The sequence below is a fragment of the Schistocerca nitens genome, chromosome 5 (genome assembly GCF_023898315.1).
Source record: "Schistocerca nitens isolate TAMUIC-IGC-003100 chromosome 5, iqSchNite1.1, whole genome shotgun sequence".
NCBI classification, from domain to species: Eukaryota; Metazoa; Arthropoda; class Insecta; order Orthoptera; family Acrididae; genus Schistocerca; species Schistocerca nitens.
The window spans coordinates 533,822,926-533,848,778 of NC_064618.1; positions in this window are offsets into that span (position 1 = coordinate 533,822,926).

Below are 25,853 nucleotides of genomic sequence, written 5' to 3' on the forward strand. Positions count from 1 at the left end.
TTTAGATGGAAGCAACCGTCGGGCCCGTGTCCTATATACCGAAACAGGTCCAGAAGCCAGGGCACCACCTGCACAATTATTGTTCATCCCTCTTTTCCGACTTACTATGAGTGAACACCTTACTGAGCACCAGTGTTAATAATAGGTCACATGTGCAGCAAGCTCATTTCATTAGAAGCTCTGCTGTACCACAGCCATAGAATAATGTGTTCTCATTTGTTTACACATTTGTTTACTGTTCTGCAGGCCGTTCGTATTAAATGGTTCGAATGGGTCTGAGCACTATTTGACTTAACTTCTGAGGTCATCAGTCCCCTAGAACTTAGAACTACTTAAACCTAACTAACTTAAGGACATCACACACATCCATTCGAACCTGCGACCGTAGCGGTCGCGCGGTTCCAGACGTGCCTACAACCGCTAGGCCACTTCGGCAGGCCGTCCGTAACAGCAAAGAGCTTTCAGTAGAAGAGATGAGTTGCACAGTAACGAAGATCAAAATGTGCTCCTAGCTCGTAAGGATGTGTGTATTTTAGAGAGCACGTTTACTGAACATTTTTCTTACTTTGGTACACACTACCGCCTCTCAAAATGTGGAACACTTTCTTTTTAACATCTTGTGTACTTCCCTTAGTCGTCACGTCCTCTCAAAGTCAGCAGGTGGCACTGAATCACGCGGTAGTAATGATCATAACGTTTTGGGTCCGCAGTCTATTTGTCAACAGCGGAATTATCAGCGCCACAAAGAGCAAGAGGAGCAGAAATTTACGTTCGTCGACACTAGCAGGGCTCACAGTGAGTCTAATTTGAATTCCATGACCCATGTCAAAGCAATATGATGGTATCAAGCTATTTTTTAAAGTTATTTTTTATTGGTATTTAATTTTTCACGCCGAAAGAACACGTGGACTGATTCTGCGCTGAACTCATGCCAGTCGCTCTTCTTCATGATTTATAATTCGCGCTGGTACTCCCATACAGATACGTCTTCCAAATAATCTCCACGAATTCCTTTTTTTGTGTTACGACCACGTATGTCTTATGTTAAACTTACACGAAAAAAATGTAGCTCCTACCTCTAGACTATTTGTTAATATGATTGTCAGTCAACATACCTCAAACAGTATCCGGCTAACTGCTGTCTACGCATCTATATCCTCATCCAGCCTTCTAGTTCATTCACATGGTTTAAGATTAGAACAACATCGGTAAGTTTATACTTTAGGATACCAGATACCTTGACCCCATAGCAGCATTGCCTGTGGTGCCTGAATTAACTTCTGAAATAAACAAGGTGTCACTCTTAATATCGTTAGTTCATTACTTTCCGTCCAGATGCGTCCTGTGCAAACTGTGTAAGAGGAAGACGCACTACTGAGAACGGTGCGAACCATGACAATGGGAGTAATTGATGTTATTCGTTATAATGTTAACATCCGTGTCGGCAATAATTAAAATGAATGTACACATAAATACTGACTTCAGTCACAAAACAAATGTATTTGAATTACGTACAATGGCCTTTAGGAGCCTGTGAATCCATCTTTAGCTGCTTCTCTTGCTGACGCGTCCAAATGAGTGTTTCAAATGTTTTCACGAGTAGGGTGTTAACAATACGGACCTTATACTTAACACAAAGAACGATAAAAACAGGTTACTATTATGGATACAACAATTTATTACCAAAGCTGCAGCCTAAACTAGCTCAAGAACACAGAAAATGATGCTATTAAAAAGGGTAACATCTTCATGAGGTAGAAGCTCTTCTATCCATGTTTGCCTACAGAGAGATTTGTTTTGGGGTCCACCTTGAGCAAAACACAATTTTATTTTTATTCTCCAGGCATGTTTCGCTATTAAAAACTGATCTGGAACTAAGAAATCACATCAAAATCTCTGAAATATTAAATGTCATCATGAACACAGTCAAATAAAACTTAGAAACATTAATAAAAACGAAACGAGAAAAAACAACAAAAACTAGCCACACATCTGAAACAAAACAAAATCATTATACATAAAAACGGAAGGCAAACAAACCACACATTCTAGGAATGCCTCATTAGCCTTACTGACAAGCAACTAACTAACCAAGAAATAACTCTGTTTGAAAAATGTCGTAAATGCAACATCAACATACGGATTACACACAAGACAGCAGAGAAATTTATAAAAAAATGACTATATAAAAGACAAAAAGAAACAAACATTAAGTCAAAGTTCAATGCAGGTCTTAAAAATAGAGTTGATTGCAGAAGAAATAAGATACATAATAAAGGAAAACGAAAACAGCATGATCACAAGAACAGAAACTAAAGCAGAAAAAACTTCTAGGAAAATAATGAACCAACTTTATAAAAACATGGCTGTCATCACAGGATCAGACAAGTGCAACACCGTGATAATAATAAACCAGGAGGAATAAAACCTTAAAGCTTTTAGAAGAAAAAAACATAGCAAAACTAACTAGTGACCAAACACAAAGATACCAGGAAAATATGCAGACACTTCTAATGAATATCTCTCACATATTCACAAAAAAGTGTTCAACTGTGTGAAATCTTATGGGACTTAACTGCTAAGGTCATCAGTCCCTAAGCTTACACACTACTTAACATAAATTATCCTGAAGACAAACACACACACCCATGCCCGAGGGAGGACTCGAACCTCCCCCGGTATTCACAAAACAGAAAGTGAAATGGCTTAAACAAAAGAGCCCCAATACAACTACAATAAACAACCCACTAAAGCTCCACGCGTAGGACACTCAAATACGGCCGGTGACAAATTTCAGCAGTGCCCCCACGTATCACCTATCCACTACAGATGTGCTCACTTACTTACAGAAACATTGTGTATACGCAAACAACAGAAGCGTAACAACACCGAAGAGCTGATACAAAAAAACAAAGGCACTAATATACTCGCAACAGCCGTACTCACGTCATTCGACATACATTCACGAACATGAATAGCAACCAAAGCAAACACAGAAAATCAAAAAATGTGGCATTTACCAGCTGACATACCCAAGACTTCAAATCAATTTATATAGGAGAGAAGCAGAAACTTTAATACCAGGTACACAGAACACAGAGGAGCATTAAAAAGTAACAGTTCTCATTCTACAACAGCTGAACATCTTAACACAGCCCAACAAACATCAACAGTGACTTGAAAATTCTCAAATACAGCAACAGTAAGTGAAACATATTGCAAACACAATCACACACACACACACACACACACTATCTTTTACATAGCATTAGCCGATGGTAGGCATAACCATAATTTGCCCACACGTAAATTATCGAAGTAAATAGGTGTTCTACATTCGTTTCTGTCTGGCTGTAGATGACAAAATGGAAAACAAAACAACTACATTAAATGACATAGTGCCCAGGAATATTTAAAATATTTTGTCTGTTTTTCAAGTATGTAATTACTGTCTTAAACACTCAAATTTATATGTGTCCAATTAGTAAAATGTATTGCTCCTGTTTCAGAGAACCCACCCATGATACTGAAACTTCAGCGAAACGTATCTGGGGAATAAAAAGAAAAATAAAAGATGTGTTTTGCTCAAGGCGGACCCTCTCCAAAAACAAATCAATTGTAACATACAACAACACTTAAAATTAACCTTGTAAGGTTATCATATGTTTTCTGTTATTGTAAATAATTCACTTTCACTGTACTGGGGGACTAAGACGAGCAAGCGCACTGCACGAATAGTGAATAAGATCCTTGACTCTGTGTTTAGTTTTATCTGTGGCTGACTTGCTAGTGAGTTTGGCTGCAGCGGTGGGGCATTCTTATTTGCGGCATAGTAGCGAGCAGAAGAGTTTTTCAGAGAATGAGATCTGTTTTCTGTGAATCTGGGAGAAGCTATCTGGAATACTTTACTATGGAGATGAAAACTCTTCTTTCGTCTTTATGTTGATAGAGAATATTTTTGACGAATTCTGAAAGTATGTTTGTAGATTCTTTGTGACGAGAAAATTTTGTAATTGTTTTGTCAACAGTCAGAGTTTGATTTCTCAAGAACGATTTTCTTTAGAGTAAAACATATCTTCATGATTCATAGTAAAGTTGTGAAGATTTTGTCGTGTGTGAACTGTGCCTTACGCCACACGAAACACAGGCTGTTTCTGACAAATAAATTCAGAATAGATTATTTATCTTTAGCTGCTGCGTCTGTTCATTTGCTTGCTTTCGAAAACGTCAGTACTCCAGGCACAAAGAAACAGCATGCAGAGCAAGAGGTAAGTCGCTTTTATTTCTGGGCAAATCTAACCTCGCATTCTTGAGCTAACAGCGTGTAATCAAGATTGTCAGGTGTCGTGCTAGCAAGAAGATTAATTTTTAGTGAACATCGTCGGTAATTTCAAACAGCTATTTTCTTTCAAGTACAATAGTAATTCATTTTTTCTGGATTTTCCAAGTGTAATATTGCAAAACTGCGTTATTTCGGAAATCAGCCTTATGCAAACACAACTAGTTTATTTTTATATTTCCTCAGACATGTTTCGACACCAATGTGTCATCTTCTGTGGGTTAACTTACTTTCTGTAAAGTACAATATCAAATTTGTAATAATTTACCTACTGTAGGCTTAAGAAATACAATATTTGCGATTTGCTTCGTTTTGTTTGTTTGTGCTACGAATGTGATATTGTACTTACAGAAAATAAAAGTTAATCCACAGAAGATGACACGTTGATGTCGAAACATGTCTGGGTAAATATAAAAATAAATTAGTTCTGTTTGCTTAAGACTGATTTCCGAAATAACCTAGTTTTAAATCACAAACACGGAAGAACAAGAAGAAGATCTTCAAACCTTAGTAAGATATGTAATATTGCACTTCATATCATGCAACTTTCATAACTTGCTTCGTTACTGAGTAAAAGCTATACAGTTCTCATGGTGCACCCAATTAGTTTCCTTTGGCATTTAGTCAGATTCTTTTCCTTTATTTCAAATTTAGCATTTCCTGAAGTTTAAACCTTCACATGTGCGGAACAGGTGCTACCAAAGGTCAATGAGAGAAAGCTTTTGAAATAAGTATATATTTAGTTTTCTCACATACAGACAGTTAAACTTTATAGAAAACTTATAACTTTATACGGGATTTAGATAAGGTTATTTTATGAATATGTTACGCAATCATTGATTACAGTGCACTGATAACCATGCTAACATTAGACGACAGTGGACGAGCGGTGATTCAACTGTGACGTTTGGGATTTGCTATTCTAGAAGAAAAGACTTTTTGCCCAGATTGAGATAACATTAAGAGATATGTTCTTTAAAAGAAAGGAAAAAAAGTAACTTTTCAGGCAAACTAAATCATGCACGCTATTGGTAAATATGAATTATTGAACACACTGCTTCAGAGCTACAAATATGTACGCTACATTATTTAAGGGCAGAAAGACACTTTTGGTGAACATATATGTCGTCACCTTTTTCCAGTTGCAGCCGAAGCCCTGAAATTGTTCCCATGTTTCTCGCAGCTCTAAGTGACAATCAATTTTGGTGGTCGTTCAATGAAAAACGAAAGCTAAAATTTAACTTACTAATTCACACTGTTCCAAAAGATTTTTATAACTATCAGTGTTTACCAACGATTTCAGCATTTTTTCCTTCTACTTGTATCATTCAGTCTATGTGGCTATGACTTTGTTGCTGAATTATCTCTTCACTCCGCGCCTGTCTCATTCTGTGTTCGCGATAATTCTTCTTTATCATACAGATCTTTAACCTACTACCGTTATCGATCTGCTGTTTCTTCTGCACTTAACTGACCATCCGAATATCATACTTTAACACCCTAGACATTTTACTTCTCCGATACTGCGTATATTTTGCAAGGAATGTTTTTCTTACTTTATTTGCACGTTTCTCTTTCTACCTTTGTTACAGTCTCTGTTGATATATTTTTTAGTGCTTTACGTGGGTAGACGTCCATCTTATCCTCTGCGTACTCATCTCTTGCTCTGTCATCGATATGGTTTAGAACTTCCCGAATTTTCTGTGAGTTCCACCTCTGCTATTGTTGTACTTACGATATCTTTCTTTATTTACACTACTATTAAACTACTCACCACCCACCTACTTAGGTCCTTAGTCACCTTATTGAAGATTTATGTTATCTCAGTCTCTGACTTGGATCGAAAGAAGTGGCAGAATGGTTAGTTTCCTGAACTGGTGTTCCAGAAGAGCGGTGTTGAATTTCCGTCTGGGCATTCTCATTAAGTGTTATATACGTAGTTTCTCTAAATTAGTTAAGGCGAATGCCGAGATGGTTTCTCCTAAAGGACCGTTGCTGATTTCCTTTCCTACCCTTCTTTTATGTAAGCTCGTACTCTAATGAGTACGTCGTCGACCTGACTTTAAAACCCTTTCTTCTCGTTGCGGAGACGAGTGAGATATTCGTAGAACGCATGACTTTTCATCCAAATTTTGAGTCCTGAGAAATACAGATAACATCTCGTCTTCCTTTTTCTATATTTCCAGTGTTAATCGTACAGTCTCGTTTACTTCTCATTTGAATTTCTTCCTATTGTTCTCATTATTCTATACCACGTAGGGGAAGTTTGTTATCGATGGGTCACCTAAGGAAAATATGTATAAAAATTCTCTGATATTGAAATAAATATTTTAATTTTAGTATAATTTGAACATTATCTTTTGCATTAAACTATAGTAGACACAGAAGTCGTAAGTATTCACTGATGAAAAACATTTTAAAAATAAAATAATGTATCAGTAGCCCATTGAAGGGGTCTGGTCTCCTTCATTGGGCCAGGCACTATCCGTGAATGGCCTATAATGTAGTAGCCATTAAATTCTACATACATACATACATTGAAGAGCCAAATAAACTGGTTCACCTGTCTAGTATGGTGTAGGGCCCTCGCGACCACGCTGAAAAGCCGCAACACGACGACGTTGCAGGGATTCGACTAACGTCTGAAGTAGTGCTGAAGGGAATTGACACCATGAATCCTGCAGGGCTGTCCATAAATCCATAAGAGTACGAGGGGGTGAAGATCTTTTCTGAACAGCACCTTGCTAGGCATCCCAGATATGCTGAGTAATGTTCACGTCTGGGGAGTTTGGTGGCCATCGGAAGTGTTTAAACTCGAAAGAGTGTTCCTGGAGCCACTCTCTAGCAATTGTGGATGTGTGCGGTGTCGCATTGTCCTGATGGAATTGCTCAAGTCCGTCAGAATGCACACTAGACATGAGGGGATGCAGGTGGTCAGACAGGATGCTTAATTACGTGTCACCTGTCAGAGTCGTAACTAAACGTATCGTGAGCCCCATATCACCCGAACTGCATACGCCCCACGCAATTACAGAGCCTCCATCATCTTGAACAGTCCCCTACTGACATGCAGGGTCCGTGGATTCATGAGGTAGTCTCCATACCCGTACACATCCATCCGCTCGATACAATATGAAACGAGGATCGTCCGACCAGGCTACATATCCCCAGTCATCAACAGTCCAAAGTCGGTGTTGACGGGCCAAGGCGAGGCGTAAAGGTTTGTCTCGTACGGCTCCGAAAGCCCATATCGATGATGTTCCGTTGAATGGTTTGTACGCTGACACTTGTTGACGGCCCGGCATTGCAGAAATATGCGGAAGGGTTCCACTTTTATCATGTTGAAAGATTCTCTTCAGTCGTTGTTGGTCTCGTTCTTGCAGGATCTTTTTCCGGCCACAGCGATGTCGGAGTTTGATGTTTTACCGGATACCTGATATTCACGGTACGCTCATGAAATTGTCGTACGTGAAAATCCCCACTTCATCGCTAACTCGGAGATGCTGTCCCATCGCTCGTGCGCCGGCTGTAGCACCACGTTCAGACTCACTTAAATCTTGATAACCTGCCATTGTAGCAGCAGTAGCCGGCCCAACAAATGCTCAAAATACTTGTTGCCTTATTAAGGCGTTTCTGCCCGCAACGCCGTATTCTGCCTGTTCACACATCTCTGTATTTCTATACACATGCCTGTACCAGTTTCTTTGGCACTTCAGTATTCGAAAATGTGGCTAGAGGTAAAAATGTCGCTTCGATTCGAGGTCGCCCATTCAAGGCAACTACCACTGCAACGCTTAAAGCATCTAACTAGCTTCCATCCACAGCATGTAACTTTGTAATGTGAATAACATGAAGTAGTGCGAATTACTCGTAATTTCCAATGATGCCAGCAGAATTTTAATTACTATAATCATATCAGTTCGATGTGTCAAACGTTAGTAACAGTCAGTTATAAGAACATAGTGCAAATCTTACACTTCTTCCTGCTTCCTTCTGTCTTCGTGGACCAACTCACCTGTAAGATGAAGAATGTTTGGCTATATTCCGTACACTTTATATTTGCCAGAATGCTTCTCCTGTCAACATCCACAGAGAAATCTAGCCGGACCATCGCTGGAGACAGCCCATCGATAGCAAACTTCCCCTAAGCTATACCGCAAATCGATGGGCGAACTAAAGATATTATCCTCGTCATGTATCCACTGATCAGATGCTTCTCATCGGCATCATCGGTGAGGTACTTCTCTTCAGCCGTCCGGAGTGGCCATGCGGTTCTAGGCGCTACAGTCTGGAGCCGAGCGACCGCTACGGTCGCAGGTTCGAATCCTGCCTCGGGCATGGATGTGCGTGATGTCCTTAGGTTAGTTAGGTTTAATTAGTTCTAAGTTCTAGGCGACTGATGACCTCAGAAGTTAAGTCGCATAGTGCTCAGAGCCATTTGAACCATTTGAGCCACTTCTCTTCGTTCTACAAGCTGCAGCTTGCATAAGACACTCATTAGAAGGTTGCCCATGAAGAGGGCCATTTGTGACTCGACGCTGTCGTAATTCTCGGCGCTGAACTGTATGGCCCGGACCGCCAGGCCTGAAAGAATAATTGCGCCGGGTGTCGTAATTACTTATCCTTTCGCTCACTAAATGTCACTGGGGCCGCAGCCGGCATTACTAACAAACTGCCTGTTCATTCATTCACGCTGTCCGGACGGAAAGGGGACCGCTACACAGGGCAGAAGTGAGTGGCTACGGAGCCTGGAGCCTGCTTGAAGATTACCCGACCGCCGTTTCTCCCCTCAACAGCCAGCCACCCGAACATAAAACACGTCCCGACAGCGGAACAGAATGATGACATAAATTTCACATCCTTCATTCTCCACAAGGAGCGGCCGAGCCGGGGATAATTCCCCCAGGTGTGCGTGCATTAGCGACCCTCTCCAGCGCCGCGGTCTCGCTAACGAGCAGCGGCCTGATGGATGTGCGAAAGCCGCCGCTGGCGTCATTACTACTTGCCGGACCGGCCCGCTTGTAAACTCAATCAAGGAACTCGTTCCACCGGCGTCTAAAACGCGCAGTTCTTGCGCCACAGAAATATCTTCTCTCCAAAGCAGCTCCACTTGGTCCCGCATCCAATCACGTCCACTGCTTACGTGAGTAAGTTATCAACCTGCCAGTAAATTTCTTGTTGAGGAAGAAATTTCCTATTTTTGTTTTCCTTTTGACCTAATCCCTGTTTAGGTCAATGCGACGATTCCCCAACAATCATATTCCTATGTGGTCCTTCTGAAGCGTCTTAACAAATCTCTATTTGCAATGCGAATTGTGTCAGACATAGGGGATATAAAAATGAGAAAGCTGGCATACTATGCTTACTTTCATTCCATAACGTTCATATGGGATTCTTTTTTGGGGTAATTCATCAACGCAAGCTAAAGTTTTCCGGCAACGAAAACGTGTAGTAAGAGTTATATGTGGTGTGAACTCAAGAACATCCTGCAGAAGCCTGTTTAGGGAACTAGGGATACTAACTATTGCTTCCCAATATATTTATTCCTTAATGAAATTTGTCATTAAAAATGTATCACTTTTTCAAACCAACAACTCAATTCATGGAATACTAGAAATAAGAATAATCTTCACAAGGATTTAAAGTCACTTAGTCTTGTACAAAAAGGTGTGCATTATTCAGGAACACACATTTTCAATAACTTGCCAGCAGCCATAAAAAACTTAACAACCAATGAAATTCAATTGAAGAGAAGCCTAAAGGATTTATTGGTGGCCAACTCATTCTACTCCATTGATGAATTTCTCAGTAAAACCAACTAATTTGTGTGTGTGTGTGTGTGTGTGTGTGTGTGTGTTTGTGTGTGTGTATAACTTCTGCGCAATTTCAGTGCAGTAATGTGTTCATTGTAAATATGTGTGTGTGTTTGTGTGTGTGTGTTCAAAAATGGTTCAAATGGCTCTGAGCACTATGGGACTCAACCGCTGAGGTCATTAGTCCCCTAGAACTTAGAACTAGTTAAACCTAACTAACCTAAGAACATCACAAACATCCATGCCCAAGGCAGGATTCGAACCTGCGACCGTAGCGGTCTTGCGGTTCCAGACTGCAGCGCCTTTAACCGCACGGCCACTTCGGCCGGCTGTGTGTGTGTCTGTGTGTGTGAGTACAATATAACTTCTGCACCATTTCAGTGCAGTAATGTGTTCATTGTAAATAAGTATTATAGTAGTTGTATTACACGTTTATTAGCTTATAAATAAATAAAAACTTTTTTTTATTTTAAATTCAGTGCATTAGTTTTTGTAAAATTACTCTTTCATATAATGTTCATTAAAAAATGACGATCATTCCACTTGGGACCTGTGAAATGGTACATTAGCTCATTTGTTTTAGTTGTAAATATTTGTCATGTATTGTTGTTTTTATGACATGTTCTACATCTTGGAGGACCTCCTCACCACGGATAAATTGGAACGAATGTAAATCTAATCTAATCTAATCTTCAGTCCGAAGATTAGTTTAATGCAACTCTCCACCGTAGTATGTTCTGAACAAGACTCCTCAACTCTGCATAACGTCTGCAACATAATCTGAGGTGACAGAAGTCATGGTATATCTCCTAATATCGTGTCGGACTTCCTTTTGGTCGGCGTAGTGCAGAAACTTCACGTGGCAGGTCCCCTGCGGAAATATTGACCCATGCTTCCTATATAGCCGTCTATAATTGTGAAAGTGTTACCAGTGCATGATTTTGTGGACGGACTGCCGTTTCGAGTATGTCACATAAACGTTCGATGGGATTTATGCCGGGTGATATGGGTGGTCTAATTCTCCACTTGAACTGGCCGGAATATTCTTCAAATCAAGAGCGAACAATTGTGGCCAGGTGACACGGCGCTTTGTCGAGAGAACGTGAAGTCCATGAACGGCTGAAAATGGTCTCCAAGTAGCCGAACTAAACATTTCCAGTCATTGGTTGATTCATTTGGACTAGAGGATTCAGTCTACTCCATGTAAACACAGCCCACACCAAATGGAGCCACCACCTGCTTGCACAGTGGCTTCTTGACAACTTGGCTCCATTGCTTAGTGGGGTCTGCGCCACATTCGAACCCTTCTGTCATCTCTTACCAACTAAACCGGGACACATCTGATCAGGCCAACGTTTTCCACTCATCTAGGGTCCAACCGCTATTGTTACGAGCCCAGGAGTGGTGCTGCAGACGATTTTGTGCTGTCAGCAAAGGAACTCGCGTCGGTCGTCTGCTGCCATAGCCCATTAACGCCAAATTGGGCCGTACCACCCTTAAGGATACATTCGTCGCATGTCCAACCTTCACTTCTGTGGTTATTTCACGCAGTGTTGCTTGTCTTTTAGCACTGGCAACTCTACGCAAACGCCGCTGCTCTCGGTCGCAAAGTGAAGATCGTCGGCCACAGAGTTGGCCCTGGTGAGAGATTGAAACTTGTTACTCTCGACACAATCTTGACACTATGCATCCCGGAACACTGAATTCCCCTAACGATTTCAGGAATCGAATGTCTCATGCGTCTAGCTACAAATACCATTCCGCGTTGAAAGTCTGTTAATTCCCGTTGTAGAGCCTTAATCGCGTCAGAAACCTTTTCATATGAATCACCTGATCACAAACTACAGCTCCGCCAATGCCTTGCCTTTTTACTCTTGCGCACACGATACTACGACCATCTATATATGTGCATATCGCTATCCCATGACTTGTCACCTAACTGTACTTTCCTTTGAAACGATTGCTGTCATCAAACTGAAAGGTCTCTGTTGGATTCCTTTCATGTTAATTTCTTAAATCTGTTGTCATTTACAGCATAAATTCCTCTTCTAAATTTACTGTGGCGTTTCTGACTATCTGGGAGGAGACTGAGTTGTGGAACGTGTTACTTTTACACATAAACAAGAACGATCTGTCACATTACTACACTTTAAAACACAGTTTATATGTAATTCATGTCACACAGTCTCATACGGAACCTACATCCGCATTCTTTTATATACAGTATATGATAAGATACTGTCATCCCCCTTCCCTTCTGTGTGAGAGGATGAATGAGCAAATGTATTTCTAGTTGCATGCTGGATGGTAGCAGACAAGCCTGTCTGCTAGAGAACAGTAGGACCAACGTCGGAACAGGTAGCTATGCTTTCTCAAAGCAGAGAGGTTTCTATTCTTAGTACGGTCCTGTCCGTCCCTTGTCATGTTGGTATAGGAAGCTGCCTTTCTGGTCACTTCCGTTTGTATTTGTGAGCCACCCCTCAGGAAGGGACCACGGCAGTCTGTCCGCGGCGAGCGTCTGAAGTGGTAAGATATCCGGCTAAGCGCGTCTCTGCTAAGTCCGTAGGACAATGGATTTCTTAAGTTCAGCCTAACTGAAAATTTAATCACCTTTATTTCAGGTTTAGCTATAAAATATCTAATGTTATCTTAAATTGCAACGCAGTGTGATTCGAGTGATTCAATATAGCAACTTTTCTTTATGTTCAACCCACGTGGGGTGTACTTTGTGAGACCAGTACCACGTGCTTATACAGCTGTTTGACCCATCAGGTTAATAGTAAGACGATAGTAACCAGTTCGAGGTTTTTCTTTTGTAAATTACTTTTCGATCTAATTTGCTTTAATTATCAAAATTATTGTGGAGTTACACTCTTTGTGTAAACCAAGTTGACCACGTGAAGCACGTGGTGTAATCATCAAAGTATCCCTCAGCTATTCTTTTCGGGAAATTTCACAGAGAGTTAGTATGAATTTAGTATACCAGTGTGTGATAATTACATGACGGACAGGATTGTGCTACAAACGTAACTTCTTTGGGTGAAAATTGAATCGGTTGGTTGTGGTTAATTTCCTTTTGCATATGTTTCAACGTTCTTCGTGTGCTATTTTATCAATGCACTGTTGTATGCAGTCTCCCAATCTTGGCTCCATATTTGATGTGTTCCGTAAGACTACAATCTCACATTTTCGCAATCCTAAATAAGGCACCAGTTTAGTTATGAATCAAGTTTAATATGCTGAAATTTCAATGATCAATGTTAAAATAAATTTCCAAATATAAACTGATTTATTCCTTTTTATTTAAATTCTCTTATATATATATATATATATATATATATATATATATATATATATATATATATATATATATCACGGGTTATACTATGACTATTAAAAGATTATAATTAATGTTAGTCTGGTTGGGAATTTGGTAAGCTAGACTGGATACCTGGTGAAACAGTTGCGCAGCAATGCAAGGTTAACTTCCCCAGACAGCTCACAGCTTTTAACCCGCTTTTATTGTCTATCAGCACCGCTTTCATAACAAAATAAAGCAACAACGTTACAAAACCTCAAGCAATTTTTACCCCATCCTCTCCTTTACACAGTTCTATCATTAAAACAAAGCAAGTAGTCTTTGAATCTTAACGATCTTCTCCAAACCAGTCCTTTGTTGTTGTCATATTGTGCTAGGAAGCAGTTTTCTCCCCAATTCCCTTCCGTATCTCTTCATTTGTTAGTTGAGCTGCCCATTCAATCTTTACATTCCTCTCCACCCTCTCATTTCGAAAGCTTTTTATATGTGCTGTTTATGCACGCATGTTCGAAGGAACATTGAATCGTACAACACAGGCCCTGCAATATCGAAACTGGGAAGAGACCTAACACCAAAATTCATATCCGATAATGGCTAACTTCTCCTTTCCAGGATCGCTTTTCTCTTTGTTGCCGGTCTGTATTTTATATCTTCCATACTTTGACTTTCGTCAATTAGTTTGTGGCCTAGCCAGTTCACCCAGCTACCACTTTAGTTACATTAGAATCTACCGGGTGATCAAAAAGTCAGTATAAATTTGAAAACTGAATAAATCACGGAATAATGTAGATAGAGAAGTACAAATTGACACACATGCTTGGAGTGACATGGGGTTTTATTAGAACCGAAAAATACAAAAGTTCAAAAAATGTCCGACAGATGGCGCTTCATCTGATCAGAATAGCAATAATTAGCATAACAAAGTAAGACAAAGCAAAGATGATGTTCTTTACAGGAAATGCTCAATATGTCCACCATCATACCTCAACAGTAGCTGTAGTGGAGGAATAATGTTGTGAACAGCACTGTAAAGCATGTCCGGAGTTACGGTGAGGCATTTGCGTCGGATTTTGTCGTTCAGCGTCTCTAGAGATGTCGGTCGATCACGATACACTTGCGACTTCAGGTAACCCCAAAGCCAATAATCGCACGGACTGAGGTCTGGGGACCTGGGAGGCCAAGCATGACGAAAGTGGCGGCTGAGCACACGATCATCACCAAACGACGCGCGCAAGAGATCTTTCACGCGTCTAGCAATATGGGGTGGTCCTAATAAAACCCCATGTCATTCCAAGCATGTGTGTTAATTTTTACCTCTCTATCTACATTATTCCGTGGTTTATTAAATTTTCAAATTTATACTGTCTTTTTGATCATCCGGTATATGATCCCGCTATGCGCAGAGATCGTTAAATACAGACGATGGAGAAAAGAACTGCAATCGGCCGCGAAATCCGCCGATTTATTACAGCAGATCTAGATTTCAACTATCACATAAGCATCTTCAGTGCGCGTAACAATAGGTGATATTAGTCCAAAGTGTCACGTTGTAAGCAATTTTCGTTGATGAAGAACATACGGGCTTCTAGCATGGACATGAGTTACATTCCTATATACTGCTTATTGCTTGACACTTTGAACTAATATCACATATTATTATATGCACTGAAGATGACTGTGCAATAGTTGAAATATAGGTCTGTGTAATAAAACGCCGGATTTCGCGATGGACTGCTATTCTTTTCTCCATTGTCTACTTCTTTAGTGTTTCGTTTCCTGATCTCTTCAGCATCAGATGATTTGCTTCGACTACGTTCCATTACCAAAATAATTTCTGTAAAAATTGCTACAGACCACAAAAAACGTGATCACGAAACTCCCCCCTCCCCCCAATCCCCACAGAAGCTGCTTTATCAGGAAGGTTACTTGGCGTGAAGTACGCAATTATTTTGGTAATCTGCAAGCTTTCGTGGTCGTTGTTACTGAAGAAATAATATTGTAGTTCGTTACGCTGCGTCATATTTCTCTTGTGATGTCTCTCTCCCAGATCTACGCGGCCCAGTAGCCTAGAAGATTTTAACTTGCTTCACAACTATTATCAGTGACAGGCTCTTCGCGTCAAGTACATACTTATTGATTTAACTGATAATCAAGGCTTGACGCCACGGAACCTTCTTTTAATCTCATGTAATGGCGTCAATGATTTGATGACAGTCTCTTGACGAAGCTGGCTATTCGTAAATAAATACAGCTCAGCTAAAAAACCCAACTGGCTTCAATAAATAAAAAAAGATTTAAGACAACGAGGAATCAATAGAAAAATGATATATGAAAGAGGAAAATTCAGAAATAAGATTATGAAGATGAAATTTGAAGCAAAAAAAAAAAGAAAGGAAAAGGAAAATCGGGACAGAACAAAGTAAACAGGAACACAGTCAAAGAATAGAGTATGAGAAGAGGAGAAGATGAAGCAAATAAGAAAAAAATGTAACATTAAAGTTTGAACACTGACTTAAAAGCAAAAATGTGTAATAATATAGCACAATTGTACCAATGCATAACTCAGCTCTGGTGCAAGAAGGTTAATTGGCTTGCGGGCTCAGTAGGTACGAACCAAACTCAGGCCAAGGGTTTGTTCTGTCTTTCACCACTGTAAGTGATTTGTGTATATGAAAACGCAGAGTGTTACAGTGTTTTGCTGTCCACGTTAAACTGTTGGATCCCGTGTTACTGCCCGGATCCAAAAGTCGATCGCAGAGTATACAACGTCCAATAGGATCATTATAGAAAGCACTGAGCTGTTCACGCCTATATTCATTTTTACGACAGCTGTACCTCAAGTAGAAAATCTTGGACCAGAATAAGAGGTAACCTAAAAGACATAATGCGATCAGGGTAAAGAAATAAATAAACATTGTGTTCTTCCACATGTTCTAATTTAGAATTTAGTAAATGTTTAAAGTGAGGGAACAGACTCGTTATAAGCCTTCACCAACCTTAGGTTACTTTGACTGCCCATAAGAAGGAATTTTGTGTCACTTTAGTGTTTCAATGCATCCATTTCCGGAACACACAAAAAAAAAGGAAATGGCTCTGAGCACTATGGGACTCAACTGCTGTGGGCATAAGTCCCCTAGAACTTAGAACTACTTAAACCTAACTAACCTAAGGACATCACACACATCCATGCCCGAGGCAGGATTCGAACCTGCGACCGTAGCAGCAGCGCGGCTCCGGACTGGAGCGCCTAGAACCGCACGGCCACCGCGGCCGGCCCGGAACACACACTATTCACATACTGTGGTCTATGAACCGCAATAATTCAATGCTTTAGCGAGTGGCCTTACATACCAGTCCGTATAGACAAGCGCGTTAATGTGCCGCTTCTGGGATTGGAGAGGCGTGACGCTCCTGATCGTGGATTAACGATGAGGGCTGGTGAGCCAGTCACCTTGGATGCAGTTCTTAACGGTCTTCCACATCCAGGTAGGTGAATACCAGGCTGGTAACCACGTCGCGCCTCAGATAAACGACCTGCAAACATTTAGAAAGTGGAATGAAATTTTGACTCTACAGCGGAGTGTGCGCTGATATGAAACTTCCTGGAAGATTAAAACTGTGTGCCGGACCGAGACTCGAACTCGGGACGTTTGCCTTTCGCGGGCAAGTGCTCTACCAACTGAGGTCCCCAAGCACGACTCACGCCCCGTCCTCACAGCTTCACTTCTGCCAGTACCTCGTCTCCTACCTTCCAAACTTTACAGAAGCTCTCCTGCGAACCTTGCAGAACTAGCGCTCCTGAAAGAAAGGATATTGCGGAGACATGGCTTAGCCATAGCCTGGGGGATGTTTCTAGAATGAAATTTTCACTCTAGAGCGGAGTGTGCGCTGATATGAATCTTCCTGGCAGATTAAAACTGTGTGCCGGACCGAGACTCGAACTCATGACCTTTGTCTTTCGTGGGCAAGTGCTCTACCAAGTGAGCTACCCAAACACGACTCACGCCCCGTCCTCACAGCTTCACTTCTGCCAGTACCTCGTCTCCTACCTTCCAAACTTTAGAGAAGCTCTCCTGCGAACCTTGCAGAACTAGACCTCCTGAAAGAAAGACCCGCGAAAGGCAAAGGTCCCGAGTTCGAGTCTCGGTCCGGCACAGAGTTTTAATCTGCCAGGAAGTTTCATTTAGAAAGTGTTCTCACACTTGAACGTGATGCTTACTCCAGACGCAGACAGATCAGATACACTGACTCCGTCCAAGACACATCTTCACTGGTCACCGAGGCTCAGTTCGGAGCGGGACTCATCATCGAAGAGAGTTATACTCCAGTCAGTGACATTCCAGGCCGAAGACGTCTCTGGAGACATCCTGGACAGCGATGGGATGCCAGTCTGACTGTTGCCCACCATACGGCTCGACAACCAAGAGTGATGGTCTTTGGAGCCACTTCTATTCATTACAGGACACCTTCGGATGATATCCGGGCCACCCTTACATTGCAGCGGTACGGCGACGATATTCCACGCCCCATTTTGTTGGACCCCATGCCAAGCCATCCCGGACTTACATTTCAGCAAGTAAATGCCCACCCGCACACTACGAGAGTTTGAAATGCTTGTCTTTGTGTTTCCCAAACTCTACCTTGGCTGTTCGCCGGATCTCTCTCCAGTTGGGAACGTTTATAGCATTATGGACTGGCCCTCCAAGCAGCTTGGGATTTTGAAGATCTAACGCGTCAGTTGGACAGATTGTGGCACGTTATCCCTCAGGATGGCTTCCAACAACTGTACAATCAATGCCAAGAGAATAACTGTTGCCGTAAGGGCCAGAAGTGAACCAAATGGTTACTGATTTGCTCAATTTGTGAAGCTTTTTCTCTTGAATAACTCATCAAATTCTTATGAAATTATAATCATTTGCTTGTCTGCATGCAGATGTACATCATATCTAGCAATTCGGACAGTTCCTTCCGGATGGGTCATTTCTTCTTAGAGTCTATTAAAGATATTTGAAGTGTATTATTAATTATTCAGGAACAGAATTTTACGGTGAGTAAAATGCTACGTATTGTTAGAACATGTGGACATTCAAGCCATACTTCGTCGATCGGGCACCTTCTTGCACCTTGGAACAGAAGAAGGTATTTTACCGTGGAACATGTGTATTTTCAAATGAACTGGGTTTCTTTAGTTTCTTAACAATTTTACCTGTCTTGAAAATCAAAATTTCTGTTGATTTACAACAGCTTCAATTTCAAAGTTATTGAACTCCTTTTGATAACACTTCTGCTAAATTTGATGTCACTTACTGCTAACTGATGTATAGTAAAGTAATAACATAACAGATATACTGTTAAATGCGGTACTAATAAGATTTTCCCGATTGGAATGCTTTTATATTTCAATCGAATATTTGTTCCTAGTTACATGGACATGCCGCGTAAGATTCCAGCACATAAAAAGTGAATGCATGATTTAAAAGTCCGCAGCTCGTCGTCGTGCGGTAGCGTTCTCGCTTCCCACGCCCGGGTTCCCGGGTTCGATTCCCGGTGGGATCAGGGATTTTCTCTGCCCCGTGATGACTGGGTGTTGTGTGCTGTCCTTAGGTTAGTTAGGTTTAAATAGTTCTAAGTTCTAGGGGACTGATGACCATAGATGTTAAGTCCCCTAGTGCTCAGACCCATTTGAACCATGATTTAAAAATGGGACAAGAAAATATATTGAACTTACATAGCAAAGCTGGCTGTAGGCTAAAAATTGTACCAAGGTGCAACACTCTCCACAATCGAAGACGTTCTGGATACGAAATGTTGCTGTTTGGGGCCGGTTAGTATAGTAGGTACGCAGGTGGAAGGTGGGATGGACTCTTCATTCCTTGGTGAATAGATCTCGGAATAATCTCATGATACGGAAGACGGTAGACGATGTGGAATATGTCCAGATGTAAGGAATTGGCGATTACCACGAGGAAATGAAGACAACGAAATTTAAAGAGTGGTTCGTGCACTCTTTCCTCACATCGGTAGAAAAGAACTCAGTTTAATATTCGATAGTGCACTATGTCACTCCATTCAGTTAGACAAAGCTCCCACATGCAGCAACAGGAAAAGTGACATAGCGGACTGGCTAGAGAAGAGCGGCATAGTTTCATTTGACAGTGTAATGAAGTGGGCAGAGCTGCTGGAAATAGTGAAATGGCGTAAAACACGTAATATCGTTTACGACACTGACAACATCGCAGAGGAAAATCATCATAGAGCAAATGATTGCTATTTCTACGCAGTAGAATTGGTGTGGACTCACGCGAAAACATATGTGTGGACTGAAATAAAAGAATCAAATTCATAGGCACTGAATTTGCAGTTCGTGAGGAAGTGGGTAGTGTCACACCCACAAGATGGAAGAATATTTTCACAATACGTGCCACAATTTGGAACAGGTATGGCAACAAGAACCTCCTGTGTAACAAAGGTTGGGCCGGTCGCTATGCCAGAGCGGTTGTAGGCGTTTCAGACTGGAAACGCGCGACCGCTACGCTCGCAGGTTCGAATCCTGCCCCGGAAATGGATGTGTGTGATGTCCTTGGGTTACTAGGGTTTAAGTAGTTGTAAGTTCTAGGGGACTGATGACCTCAGATGTTAAGTCCCATAGTGGTCAGAGCCATCTGAACCATTTGAACAAAGGTTGGAAGAATTAATAATAAGATTGGGAAGTAGTAGAAGAGAAGTGAAGATAGTGGCAGTCACTTAGAAGATGTGGATCGTGACGACAGTCTCTTCGAAGTCTGTGGAATCTACGCTCTTCCGTAAGACGCAGGTGAGAGATGCTTCTACTGCTTGCGATATGTATTAAAATACTGAAACATCGTAATCTTTACTTTATCTCGGCATATATTTACAGACCTTTCTTTTTAATTACTAAGAGAGAGTGGTTCGATGCCCAGGTTTATCAGCAGAAGATTCAATAGTGGTGCAGAATAATGGTTCTAAAACTTTCGGGTGTGGTATTTGTAGTCGATCGACCGACACGGCGAAACAAGAAACAGTCGATAGTAGCAATGTAGTCGCCGGCTGTGACAGACTTTCTTTTAGTGTGCCGACTTCGGTGGCACAGGTGCGGCAAGTATGGAGGATATGGCGAGTGTCTGGATTAGATTTTGCGGTAAACACATCATTTATTGAGGAAGTACATGTGATTAAGGGTATGTGGGAATTTAATACGCCGGTAATGTATACGGATGGGCGGGAGGAGACAGATTCGGATAGTAAGTTTGAAGCGCAAGGATTTGAAGCGCGTGGTAAAACTTGGAAATGACAAAGATCCACGCACCATTTGCATATTTGACTACGGTAAAGATGATTCATTTCTCGAAAGCGTGAGATTTTATCCAAATCTGACACCACAAGAAAAGTGAGAACAGTTTATCCAAGGATGGCCCGTTCGCGGCGGCATTATTCTGAGGTGACAGAGGTCATGGGATAGCGATATACTCATTTATAGATGACTGTAATAACGCGTGTACAAGGTATAAAGTGGCAGGCCATTGGCGGAGCTGTAGTTTGAACTCAGGTGATTCATGCTGAAAAAGTTTCCGACGTGATTATAACTACACGACGGGAATTAGCAGATTTTCAACGTGGGATGGTAGTTTGAGCTACACGCATGGGCCATTCCATTTCGGAAATAGTTACGGAATTCAACATACCGAGATCCACGTGCTAAGAGTGTGCATAGAGTACCGGCCTTCACATAACGACCGAGAACAGCGGCGTTTGCGTAGAGTGGTCAGTGCTAACAGACAAGCAACACTTTGTGAAATAACGGCAGAAATCAATATGAGACGCACAACGATCGTATCCGTTAGGATAGTGCGGCTTAATCTGACGTTAATGCACTACGGCAGCACACGACCGAAGCGTATGCCTTTGCTAACAGTACGACATCGCCTGCAGTGCCTCTCCTGGTCTCTTGACAATATCGGTTGGCCCTAGATGACCGGAAAACCGTAGCCTGGTCAGATGAGACCAGATTTCAGTTGGTAAGGCCTGATGGGAGGGATCAAGTGCTGCGTATACCCAACGAAGCCGTGGACCAAGTTGTCAACAAGGCACTGAGCAAGCTGGTGGTGGCTCCGTAATGGTATGGGCTGTGTTTACATGAAACAGACTGGGTCCTCTGGTCCAACTGAACCGATATAGACTGGACATGGCTATGTTCGGCTACTTGGAGACCATTTGCAACCATTCATACAGTTCATGCTCCCAAACATGTCACCAGACCACAATTATTCGCGACCGGTTTGGAGATCATTCTGGACAGTTCGAACGAGTAATTTGGCCATCCACATCGCCTGACATGAATCCCATATAACATTTATGGGATGCACAAAATGGATCACATTACAGTGGTGCCAGCTGAATCTGTCACTAGATTGGGTTTCACTAGGCATGGCCTGCACCTCAATAGGTATGGGAAGGGGAGGCTGGCCAAACTTCTGAGAGACAACGTAGTGGGTGGTGGTGGAATCACTCACTGCAATGTGATCCGTGCACAAAATCCTACACCGGCAACACTTTCGCGATTATGGACTGCTTTAGACGTAGCATGGCTCAATATTTATGCATGGGACTTTCAACGACTTGTTGAGTCCATGCCGTGTCGAGCTGATGCTCTACCCCGGACGAAAGGAGATCCGACATGATGTTAGGATGTATCCCACGACTTCCGTCACCTCAGTGTATTGATGGATGAGGCTCAGAGAGGATTTTTGCGCCAGAGGCTGCAGCGTGGAGGAGAGCAGAGCTCCAGTTGATGTAACAGCGCGTTAATCCGCACGATATAGACGTGTGGACTGGCGGAGGTCCCGCCAGTTCTGTGTCACCGCGGCGCCGCCCCTCCTCACAGAGGACGCGGCTATGATTTGTGAGGCTTCTGGAGGGTGGGATGGGGGGATAGAGGAGGACCAGCGACCGGTTGCCCGCGCCCGTGTACACGTCAGCGCCGAGCCCATTAGCCGCTCTTACCTCCGGTCACAAAGTAATACATAACTCTGCGTCCGGCGCTGAAAAGCCTCCTCGGCCGTGTGAAGGCACCCAGTCCCGCCCAGTTCTCTTCCCCGCCTTTTTGCTCTCTTTATCATCCATAACACCAGTGAGCTGCGAGATGTTTTTGGGGGCAGTCAACAGATTATGTTATAATAAATTTTCCTTTCTTTTACGTCCCCATTCTTTTCCTGCGCTGCCTCGCCTCCCCCCGCTCACAACTCCGGACAATTATGAGCCATTCATTGTAGAAGTTGTACAGACCGGTAGCTTTGGTTGGCCTTTACTGTGCACAGTATAAACCGGCGCCATTCAGTGGATCTGATTTATTGCCCTAATCTTCACAAACTAAGCCGCGCCAAAGAACGTAATAAATATACATGCCGTGAAGGATGGAGAGGAGAGGTGTTCGGTGGAAGGGATGAGAAGGAGGAGCAACGTGGAACGGATACTTTATGGAGTCTACTCGGGAAAAGCGAAGTGGCAGACATTAAAATCGGAAATGGTTTGAGGTACATGGCTGAGGCAATGAGCTCCTTGTCGTGAGGCTTTGAACAAAGCAGGACCGCTCACTTAACCTTCTTCTTCTTTTCTTCTTCTTCCTTGCCTCTTCCCGTTTCTCTACGGGGTCGGCATTGTTATACAGGTTTTGGCAATATCCATCATAGTTACAGTTGGTGGCTCTATATTACGTAGCATTTAAGTATGTAGGGCGTGAAATAAATACAAATGCTGCGCAAAACGCAACACCATGTCTGAGAACAGCAAAAACCAAATAAAATGGTATAAAGTTGCTTATGGTGGTGCTCATTATTTCATATAATTCTAAAATCAGTTACTTGATTGAAGTACCGACCAAAAACATCATATGTCCCTACCTACACTCTCTTCTAGGTACTATACGCTACTCGACCCGGTTTACATGTACCGCCTCTTTCGTTTCAGTGCCCTCTTCATCCAAATCTCTCATTTAGAATTTATTACCGGGAGCCCGCGGGAGAAACGTCCTATCAGTTTCACGCAACACGCGTCCACACCTCATGAAATGAAGGTAATCACATTTTACACATATCAGTGGAGTTTTGAATCATTTTCATCAAAGGTTGAAGAGTAGACATGGACGGTGCCAAGCCCCCTCCCTAGGAAGGAAATAAATGAAAATTCCTGGCAAATAAAACATGAAAGAGGTATTTAAATCTTGCAAAATGTATGCAGTGCATGAGTAAAGGTGTGCCTAGGGAAAGACACGCCACAAATGTGTTAACACGATATGATTAGTACTGTAACACACATCAAAAACCAGACTTTTGTTATACTGAATCACCTTTATTATATCTTTAGGCCATCCTGTATTGTGCTCATCTGATGTACCAGGTGCTGGTGCTCACTGTACATCATTTTTTGAAAGCTTGTTGCCCATGAAAATACTGTAATGACTTCTACATAGAAGTTGCTCGTTAGTATTAGATCTAACTTTGTAGAAATAGATATGCCCGTTCGATTTGTTTAGAATACAGTACTTAAACTACACGACGCGATAAGCAGTCCGTGGTTCTGCTTTTAAACAATACGTCCACATGTACAGACACATTCACCTGAAAACTGAGAGCTCATCAGCTGAAATTAATGCGGTTGTGAGAAAGAGATTCTACAATAAATACAGACAGTATTGAATGCTAGTATGACACTATTCGATACATCAGATATTTCAGCTTACGACATGTACCTCCTACAGGTTTGAAGACAAGATCAGAAGTAAGTCAACAACAAGAGGAAGTCCTAGCCTCCGTATGTTTTGTTTTTCAAAAAGTAAATGTGACTACAAGATTTCTTTGACAGCTATAATAGACATTGTCCGTGAGCTATAATAAATATCTGTTCTCCATTATTTGGTGTTATACACACATTTTATGATAAGGGTTTCTTACAAATTGATGAATTCTTAGCAAAAATAATAAAAATGAAATACTACAGCCTTTACAAGATAAGTTTCACCTATCTCATGGCTTCTTTCTGTTTGGCCTATACATTAGACAGAGAATTTTTGACGACTAAGTTTGTATTTTCGGAAAAATGGAACGAAGTTACTCGCGGTTGTAAAGTAGGGGCATCCAGCAGGCTAATGATACAACTACACAGATAATGAAAGGGGAAGGACGGTAACCAACCAAGCCAGGTTTCGTTAGATACGTGACGTAAGCATCTGAAGTGAACTTGTTGCTACGTCGTTCAAATATTTTCTCCCGTCCCCTTTTCACTTACACCTGGGTGAAAACTAACGACCCTTCAGCACTTAAGTCTCTGCCTGGAGTGGTTACTCGCAGACATAATGCTGGAGCAGAATGCAAATAGAGGCAATCACTGTGAGTGCTGCCGTTGATTACAGCTTTCGTTCATTCAAATTTGAGAGTGTGGCGGTGATATGTGGAGCGCCGGCCTTTACAATGCTCCGCCCAGGAGATAGGTAACGGAAAAAAAAGCTAGCTATTTATTGCCGTCTTCATTAGTGCAATTGTGAAAGCCGGGCAGGAAACGGGTTTGTCCTGACCTGCAAGCTACTCCGCTCTCGAAACACAACAACAAAGGGGAGATAACGCGCTGCTATATTTCACTGCCATATCCTTCCAGAGGGGCCCACCTGCCCTGCCAGAAAGGATGGGAAGCGCCTAATGGCGTGTATTCAAGTAACCGCGTTTCGGAGACAGGAAAAGGGCTGGAGCTGCCAGGGCCGTAATTGTGACAAAAGCTAATTACTTGCCGTCGGGACGCTCCAGTCAACGAACGCATACTGCTTTCCTGACGATATCTCGGAGATATTCCGCTGGGAGAGAGCGTAGACAATAGACAGTCGAGAGGCAGCAAAGCACTGTTAATGTCAATTTACCGCTGCGTCTTTTAAAGCTGTATTTTACTCGATTGGTTTTGCTAACATGGCAAACGTATGTAGAAATTGCAACTGCATCATTACTATATATACTTTAAACAAGTATAATAATTTCCTTTTGCTAGGAGGCACGGCCGAAAGGTGTTTCGGGAATATAGAAAGGAAGTCATCTAAATTTTGATAAATAACGCATTGACATTCGGGTAAATGTTCGACATCGTTAAATATCAGATAAAGGTGGAAAAACTACACAGATGATACTTTACTATGTAGCGGTGCCAGAAGCCAAAGCCTTATGAAAGTAGCGAAGATATTTTATATAATGAAAAACTATGAAGCGACAAGTATACGGGATGATTATGCTGTCCCTATCGATATCGTTTTACGCAAACCTCAGTGTGATATCAGGTTTTCTAAAAACACGAATACTCTCGCTCTTTACGAGTAAACTATTAGTGC